At 38.5% G+C, this 9,791-nt stretch overlaps 1 long non-coding RNA gene across 1 annotated transcript; it reads right to left on the reverse strand.

Moving 5' to 3' along the window:
* Positions 1 to 2,337: 2,337 nt before the first annotated feature.
* On the reverse strand, positions 2,338 to 8,709 carry LOC144536180 (uncharacterized). The gene is made up of 5 exons (XR_013503729.1): positions 8,571 to 8,709; positions 5,584 to 5,637; positions 3,343 to 3,449; positions 2,861 to 2,886; positions 2,338 to 2,685 (listed from the first exon to the last, which is right to left on the reverse strand). It is a non-coding gene; the product is annotated as an uncharacterized LOC144536180 (long non-coding RNA).
* Between the last annotated feature and the right edge of the window lie 1,082 nt (positions 8,710 to 9,791).

The raw sequence follows: 9,791 nt of genomic DNA on the forward strand, positions 1-9,791 counted from the left end.
GCTAAAAATCGCTTAGAGCACCTTTAATCATATACAACCTAAGACTTTGGTGAACTCATTTCAAGCACCAAAAGAATACATACAACACATCATGAGTCAAGGTTTGTTTTCGAAAGAGATATGAGGAAAAAAGCCAACGTGAAAGTTGCTCTTGAAATAAATGTGGGCATCACTTTACGGAAAGCTGAGTTTGTTCTGAACATGTTGATAAGAAACACATGGGGATCAGTTATATGCAAATACCTTAAAAAGGTTAATTTAAGAAGATATGTGAAAATGCCCTTACACCTCAGAGGGTTAAACCAAAAGTCAGCGTTGACTTATTTGAACTTTGTTACGTAACTTAAATTACGTTACAAACGTAGTACTTATTTAACCCAAACCATGCTCCTTTCCTGAACCTAACCAAGTGCTTCTGAAGTTGTGAGCTTTATTTCCCGATATTCTATGATTCCATGATACATACAGTGCAGGTCTAATGAAATGCTTGGTGGGAATAGAGAGAGAGAGCAAGAGACCATGCTCTACTAACCATCAGGGGAGAGGAAGAGGAGAGGGTCGCCAGCTTCAAGTTTCTGGGGACTCACATCAATGGACGACATCGAATGGACAATCAACTCCTCTGCCCTGGTTTAAAGGGCTCAGCAGCGGCTGTACTTCTTACGGACACTGGCAAAGAACACACTGTCTGCAGAACGGCTAAGAGCCTTTCATCACTGCTCCGTTGAAAGTGTTTTAACATACTGTCTGACTACTGTACAAATATTTCTATAATCTAGATGTGTTATTCTCAGTATTATAGTTGTATTCTCTGTATAATGTATAGACTTGGGACACACAGATAGTTAGCTTAAGCTTTGGTTACCTTATAGTTCAGAAATGCGAGTCTATGTTTTTCTGTACCATATGGAGAGGTGGAACGGGAGGGTTTGTGTGTGTGTGTGTGTGTGTGTGTGTGTGTGTGTGTGTGTGTGTGACTACAGACTACACCTCTGGCTCTACATGCTACTGTACCTACTCTGCTGTAGCGTTCCTTTTTACTACTGTTTAACTTATTTTATTATTTATTTTATATTTATTTGTATCTTTATTAATACATACTGTGTCTATATGTTTATACTTATATTGTTTATATTCTTTTTACTCTTCTTATATTTAGAGAATGTGTGACATGCACCAACAACACCATGACAAATTCCTTGTATGTGCAAAAAACGTACTTGGCAATAAAGCCCTTTCTGATTCTGATTGTGTGTGTGTGTGTGTGTGTGTGTGTGTGTGTGTGTGTAGAAGCTCGCACCTCCAGACTGAAGGACAGTTTTTTTTTTTTATCCACGAGCCATCACTGAACTGAACAAAATCAAACATTTCCCCACCTTGGTGTCATGAACTAGATGTGCAAAAATACAACCCATGCAATACTGTTTCCATGCTTTTAAAATGCATATTCAAATATTTATTGACTGGAATAACTGTGTGAACGAGTGAATGTTAGAGTATTTTTTTGTGTATTTATTACTTTTCGAACTTTTATTTTCAGGTATGGCACAGCAGATTTCGTGGTACACAAGCTTGTGCAATGACAATGACGTCTATTCTATTGTATTCTAAGAAACACACCACTGACACTTTTTCTTTGAATACAGAAAGATCCTGCAAGTGGCAAAAGTGCTACAGAAAGAAATGCCAGTTGAGATTAAAGGCTGTTTTATGGTTCTGCGGAGGTGTGTGGTAGAGCGAGGGAGAAGTGAGAGAGTGATGGCGGGAGCGAGACTCTAGAGTCATAGTGAGAGAAACAAAGTCACTCCCCTGTTCTTTCTGACCAAGGTGGGAAATATGTAGAAGGAAAAGTTAACCTTCTCCTTGATTTCATGTTGTTTATGGAGAAGGAGAACCAGGAAATGAGTCGGGGGAAATGCAACACTACAAAGCCACGGCCGAGCGACGTGCGTCGCCGCGACGTGCAGTAACATTTTTCGAGAGGTGCACGTCAGGCTTGCTTTATTAAGGGCATGTCATGTCATGTTGCTTTATTAAGGGAAACTGGGACACATCATTATCTAGATATGATTAAATGTCCCATTAGTTTATGCTCTGACGTAAATACAAGTCATCAAAGTACAAATAATTGTTTACAAGGCTCCTCTGGTGCTCAGATGTGAAACTGGACTTCAGTTTGTCTAAGATATGTTTTTTTCTTTCTTGGTGGTAAATATCGCCCCCTTGTGGAAAATGTATAAAGTGCTTGTTAGTCCAGAGGTTTTCTGCTGAGTGGAGCTATGTGCATTATGTGTGTCATAATAATGTTCGATTTTCCTCAGAGAGTGAAACATAACACAAATACACACATATTCAGGCTTTTTTTTTTTTTAAATGGCTGACACCTTGTTTATGTTTTAGACAATACAACTCCACACCCAAATAAAGAGGCATTATTATAAGTCCTCAGACGGACTCTTATTATGAAAACCACATTGCTACGTTATTGATGTTCAATTACATGCGTAAAGCAGATCTAGGTTCGAGCGACAAAACTTGAGGAGACGATAGGCCGCCTGGTTGACCATTCACCCAGTAGCCATGTTTGCAGGGTTCACATCAACTTGCAAATCACTGTGCCTGACATTTAGCATTAAAGGTCATCGGACACCGCCGCCACGGGATGTTCTGGTTGGCTGGAATGGTCTGTAGTTGAGAGTAAATAAAGGTTATGTATGGGAACTTGGACCTTTTAATACAAATGTGCTTCTTTCAATTAACAAAATACAAGAAAGTTAGAAAACATCATTTGGATGATGGACAGAAAAAAATAATTAGCAGTACTATAATTATGGCCCAGTCTTTAAGGTTAACATCTTACCTTTAAAGGTCTCTTCATGCTCCCATCTGTAGGGAAGAACAGTTTGACATATAATGATGATGTTAATATACCAGACAAAGCACAGTGTCATATTCTATCCAACTTTCTAAATGACATGTGATTTAGATATCGTCGCTGTCGGGCAGACACCTTGTATCTCCATATTTCATCATTTTCATTTTTTTCATACACAATGCTATTGGTCACTTTTTACGTCTGTCTGTAGGCATTACAGATATTTAAAACAGTGACGAGGTGATTTCTTCTGAGAAAAAAAGCTTAATAACATGTTTTGACATTAGCCTTTCATAATTTCCTGAAAAGCAAAGGTTTTGGACATACAAGGTTTTCACTCGACGGCGACAATGTAAGGAATAGAAATTTAGGCAAATCTAAAAAGAAGAAAAAAGTTGTTCAATCGTACAGTTCGCAAATCACGATAGTAAATGTGTGTAATATGATCTCACAGTCCATCCCCTCACCTATGTTGTAATCACGGAATGCTTCCTGATGATGCAGAACTTGAAAATAAGAAATCCAGCAGCCAAGAACAGGCCGATCCCACCTCCGATCAAAGCGTACTTAATTTCTGGAAACAAAAACAACCAACAGGCATCATCACACGGCCAATAACAAACAAGATGCAACGCAATACAGTGACAGAACAGAACATCAGTTTGAGTAATGCCAGCTCATGTTCAGGCCTCCTGACACGCTAAACGTGTGTGTGTGTGTGTGTGTGCGTGCGTGCGTGCGTGTGTATTTCCCAAGTTGTTTACTTTGTAGATGATAAAATTCTCAGTCATGGTATCATGCGTCTTTCTGAAAATTGTATTGCATCACCAGTGTTTGCAACTTGATTCTGGAACGTCCAGTTAATCACTGAGGGGGGGGGGGGTTACACTCTCATGAGAAATTGACTTCTTGAACAATACACTGGCAATCACTTTTACAAATAGGCTGTCCTGCTTATATCTGAAGCATATTCACTTTACAAACAAGACAGACTGGGCCACGGGGTGGCACCCACCCGGTGCCCTGACCAATCCATTGGGCTAGAGTATATATATATATATATATATGTGTGTGTGTGTGTGTGTGTGTGTGTGTGTGTGTGCATGTATACAAACACAACATTAAGAAAGGCAAACAGCTATCAAAACTCCTTAATGAATTAAATAGTTAATGAAGGTCCTGTACGTTAACAAGGTTATATTTATTTATTTATTTCTCTCTTCTTGTTTTCCCAGCTGGTCTGGAACCATACTCAACCATGCAACCAACTGCATGCCCTGGTCTATGTTATGAGTAGTGATGTCTACATGTCTTTTTTGTCTTGTTTTCTTGTCTTAATGTTATCAAAAATGCCTTGTGATTTCGGCTGCAACCTAATTTCCCCACGAGGACAATAAACAATGAACTGAACTAATGTTTCCATGATGATTATCCAAAATTCTGATACCATGGAACCAGCATTGGAATTGTTTTTTTGTTTTTTTTTAAAGTGGCAGACTAAGTTTATAAATGTGTATTGTATATATTTTTTTTTCTTAAATGAAAACAAGTTAAATTTATAATGAATGTTATGTTTTATTTAGCAGAATTACATTGTGTTGTTCAATCCTATCCAATACTTCCTATAGTTCTAAGCCGATTTTCAATGCAGTATTCAGATAAATCAACCTGACTGATTATTGGTTCCCCCCCTGTGCCACCCCACCTAAAGAAATCCTGCATTTGTCCCTGCTCATGACACCTAAAATGTATCCTGCAACCCCCTGTAGCAGTCTTGGTCAAGGTTGGGAGCCATTGACCTACTCAATAAAAATATGTCTTGGATTTTTCAGATACCAATAGAACGCAAAACCCTGGCACATAAAACCAGCCCCGCCTGAATGTTTAGGTAACACTAGGGTAAAGTAATCTTCTCTTGTCTTTTTGTAATTTAGTCAAACTGACTTTTTATGGTTTTGCTCTAACAACTTTACTTAAAAATGTAATAAACACAAATACATTTACAATGGCATTATTTTAGTATTGTTGCTGAATGAATGTATTAAAGTGCTCATATTATGCTCATTTTCAGGTTCATAATTGTATTTAGAGGTTTTACCAGAACAGGTTTATTTGGTTTAATTTTCAGAAAACACCATATTTTTGTTGTACTGCACATTGCTGCAGCTCCTCTTTTCACCCTGTGTGTTGAGCTCTCTGTTTTAGCTACAGAGTGAGACATCACACTTCTATTCCATCTTGTTGGGACTCGCACATGCGCAGTAGCTAGGTAAGGACTACTAGCCAGTCAGAAGCAGAGTATGAGGGCGTGCCACGCTAGCAGCTAGGCGAGCATTATAACGTGTGTTACAAAGTGACGCACGTTCGTCACAGAAGTAAAAGCTGGACTACAACAGAGCTGTTTGGAGCAGTTTGTGAACAGTGTTTTCTGTTGGAGATGGTAAGTCCCTTTGGGGGTGGACTTTGGGCTTTTTCATTTTGTAAACCTATAACGTGCACAAAAAAGATGTATAACACAATAAAGGAAAGGGAAAAAGCCAAAAAGCATAATATGAGCACTTTAACAGATGCGACATGGACCATGTTGTCAGTCTAACAACAGAGCCTATACTTAAGGACTCGTTGGAATTTACCAATAATAATAATTTCCAATAAGGCTGAGACTGAAGACACAGCGGTTGTGTGTTCAGCGTAGCCTGTTGACCCACCTAGTTTCTCTGTAGAATCTGCTCCATCTCCTCTCACACTAGTCAGCAGACACTCTGAAATAACAATTGTTTTCTGTGAATTAGTTTCAGGTCACAGAAACAGGCTGTGGTAAGAGACAGGAAGGAGGTAACATCATAGTGATGTTGACATCAGATAAGGCCAAGCTCAGTGTCAGTGTTCTGCCAGTACAAACAGTTGCACAATAGTGATCATGAAGTGAAGATTTAATGCACCTGCAGTATTCTGCAGTACTTTTTAAACATTGCTGGGGCAGTAGCATTGTAAATGTCTTGATCAAGGACACCTCGGTAGTGGTCATTGCTCCCATTTCACCCCAATCCTAGAGGGGTTGGAGACGTTAACCACGTGTGTGCACTTAAAGGCTTTATACCAGTGCATACCAGTGTGAAGCCCTGCACTTTTAAAAAAAAACAAAAACATTTAATTGACATTTAATTTATTTCAATATTCCTAACAAGATAGCAAGCATTTAAAGAAATTGACACAAGAGCAAAACGATTTTAGATGATAGAAAGAGAAAACTATAAAAATGGGTTATTAAGAACAAAATACAGTATATCAATGGTGACCAAATCAATCACGTTTATGGAAAATGGGATCTTTGTTGAGAGAAATATAAACAACTAGGCAAACCATCCTATAGTACAGTATATTAAACTGAATTGATGAGCAGATTTGAAAAGTTAAGTTAAGTTTGTCTAAAGCACTTATTTTACGGTGTAAAAACAAAAGTGAATATTTAGATTACTAGCTAGACTGTCCACTGAAGAGTGTTAATACTTTATGTGTCAGCTTATTGTATGCAAGTGTGGGAATTATGAATTTCGATTAAAGATTATGAAATGCCACTTTGAAAAAGAGCAGGATCAATACATGCTTAATGGCTTGTTCACATAAGCTCCATGTGATCATTATTGGACCTTGACAGTCATTCTTACATCCACCATCCATGTTTGTTTCTGCGTCACACACAACTTAGTGGCTAGAGTGGGATATTAAGTTGTGGACATGCAAGGCAAAATATAGGAAAGAGAAATCCAATTTTATGCCAAAATATCCTTGAGCCAGACAGCTGCTCCGGTTCAGACGCAAAACGACAGAGGAGTGGTACCGTGGGTGGTAAGTTATGACTGTAACTGAGAGTGGAGCAGGGTGTTGCTGAAACAGAGCATACATGCTCAGCAAATCTTACATTTTATAACCCCAGTCCCATTCCTCTGGCAGCTCTGGGACCTGGTCTGCTGTTACTGTATGTGAGATCCTAAATAAAAACTAAAGTACGGTAAGTGCAGGTTCAGCAGAAATCAGACAATCAATAAACCTAGAAAATGAATAACCTGTGACATTTTAAGTGGTCATTTTTCTGTGAACATATTGTAGGATTTGATTTGATTTTCTTGCAGGGGCGGAAACATGCATTTCCCCTCGGGGATGCTTTTGTACACTTGCTGTCGGTCATAAACAGGAGTTCAAAATGTTGGCTGGTTGCAGGGGTTTGAACCTGTGGCTCGTCATGGGACAATCTATGTGTTATGTATCAGTCTATGGTAATTTCAGCTTAACGCGTCCTGAGTGTTGGGAGAGATAAAGTTTCCAGTGACCAGAGCTCGACCTCTTAAATAATGTGTCACGTCCAGCAAGCAGAGCATAGGCAGTCTGACAGCTCTCCGTAGCTTCAACTCACAACCGAAATTAAGTTTTAAATACAAGTTTTGCAGATTTTGCAGATTACTGCACATTATTTCACATTAACATGGTTGTGTTGAAATTGGCAGCAACACAAAACACATTGAATTGAATGTATTGATTTGATTTTTTTCTCAATAAAATAGGCTACTTCCAGAGAGCAGTAGCCCAAGTACAGAAGCATTGAAATAGAGAAAAAAGGGATTCAAGTTTTCAGGCTGGCCGACAAACCATAAAAAAGGTTGTAAAGCCTTCAAGTTATGCCTTTAAGACTGATTTATTTTTATCCCCAACAATCATTGAATAGAACCTACACATTATCCTACCTAAACAGTATACATATTGCAGCCTGCCTTTGGGTCTTCAGGGAATATAAAAGCAATTTGCAGTAGTCTATATGAAAAAAGTTAATTTAGCTTTCTTTTCCATTTAACTACTCTGTTATTTGAAGCTTATAGGATTTAAATGTGTCTGTTTTGTTGTAGTTGTAAATCACTACCCTCCATCACACGTAACATACAATGCAGCATTTATTACCATAATGTTGGAACGTTTACAGCCGGTTAGCTTACACGCTTAACTTGCTAGCTAAAGGCTAATAGCTAACTTGAACTTGACATTTCCACATACTTTACTATGCTAAAAGCTTTATCTACTCTAGGCTATGCCTGGTCATACAGTTGTCTCTCAGTTTCTTTTTTTAAATTGTTATGTTAAAATCAATATATTACATTTATTAGCAATTATTACATTTAAATATGTAATTTACAAGTAGCTTAACCACACCAAATTGTGACATCCAGTCAAAAGCTGAGGTGGCAGCTCCTGGGATCTACTTAGCTTGCTAGCTTAACAGGAGTTTATCTAGGGCTATAGTCTCCTTCATTATTTGTTTAAGCTAAGACTCCATTAAGTTTTGTGAAATAACTGAAATACCAATATCTCTGTTCATCAAAAATTTAATTTTTTTAAGTCAACAAGCGGGGGAAGTTCAAGTAATTCTTTACTTTTACTGGCTTTAGCTAAGGCTAGCCGTAAGATTAGCTACATAACTTAGTTACCAAAGTTTGTTTTTAACCCTTGTTTTGTAATTTCGTAAATTGTTTTGTAATTATAAATTATACACTTATATAGAAGAATAGTTTTTATATGGTACAACAGGTGACCTTGCTGATATCTAATGGTTTTTTATCATCATCACCACAGCATGTGTAGGTAATACATCTGTATAAGTTTGATAAATATTATTTACTACAACATACAAGTCCATTGTACTCACCAGTGATAAGGACAGCTGTGATGACAGCTGACAAACACCCACCATACATCTGAAATGCTATCATCTTGTGTGGTGTTTCTGTGCAGTTCACTGACTTCTTGGAAGTGCTGTGAGTCTTTTTTGCATACATGTTTTTAATGATGAGCCATTTCCTGAGCTTGTGGGTTTCAAAGCTTTGCGATGAAAAGATTATGCATCGATCTGACTTTTGTTCAATGTCCTGTAAGCTGCTGTAATGCAGGGCCCCCCCACATTTCTTCAGATGAGAATTCAAGCGCTTCAACAATGCATGCATTCTTTCATGTATTTTCAGCATGCACCTCCTGAATGGCAAGCAATATTAAGGGTTGGCAGTGATGCTTGTTGATTAGATTGTTAGATGTAGGTGAATGATGTTGTGGTTTGGGTAGAAAGATTTGTGGGTCAGATGTAACCCCGGCAGCCATAATGGCACTCAGATGTATTACTGCCAATAAAATATCAGGTCAAATATTAGGTCAAGGTCTTGGCTCACGCAAACTACACTGGATCCAATTGATAGTGTTTTCTGGCAGTTAGTGTTCGACCATGTTTATTATCTCAACTTCTTCATGCGATGATGATGTAACTGCATTCGCAGCGTGTGAATGCTCTCCTTTGATTGGTCAGCTGCCGGGCGTATCAGTCCTCGGGGGTTATCAGTTATTGCTGTTCTGTCATTACTCCCCTCACACAAGGCAAATAACGACTGTGTGATAAAGTTATGTTATGTTGGAACTGGAGGCTGCAGTCTAGGCTCCTCTTTAGTTTGTATACCTATGAAATCAGAAAAGTACATTTCAAAACACATTTACTACTTGTGGGAAAAACACACAGTTTCATCTAAAAATGAATGCAACATATGTGCTTCATTTCTACAGTGACTTATTTGACACTTTCGTTTCACCATGCACAGGAAACGATGATTAAATTGCAAACACAGTTGTCCAGTCCACTGACCACTAGGATGCAGGATGCATTAACATAAAGAAGAGATTTTTTTTACAATTTGTGTGGTATGATTGTCTGTCACCACATCTTCTGTATATCCATACGTGGGTGGGTGGGTGGGTCTGTCTGTCTTCTCTGTGGGCATGAAGGAGCATGAGTCAGGCTGCTTGCTGGCTCCCTGTGGTTTTAAAGCCAAACAGAACACATGTGGGTGTCAGTCAAAATGGCACAAACAAAGACTGAGTCCTGACC

This window comes from Sander vitreus, chromosome 21 (assembly GCF_031162955.1).
Source record: "Sander vitreus isolate 19-12246 chromosome 21, sanVit1, whole genome shotgun sequence".
In the NCBI taxonomy this organism is placed as follows: domain Eukaryota; kingdom Metazoa; phylum Chordata; class Actinopteri; order Perciformes; family Percidae; genus Sander; species Sander vitreus.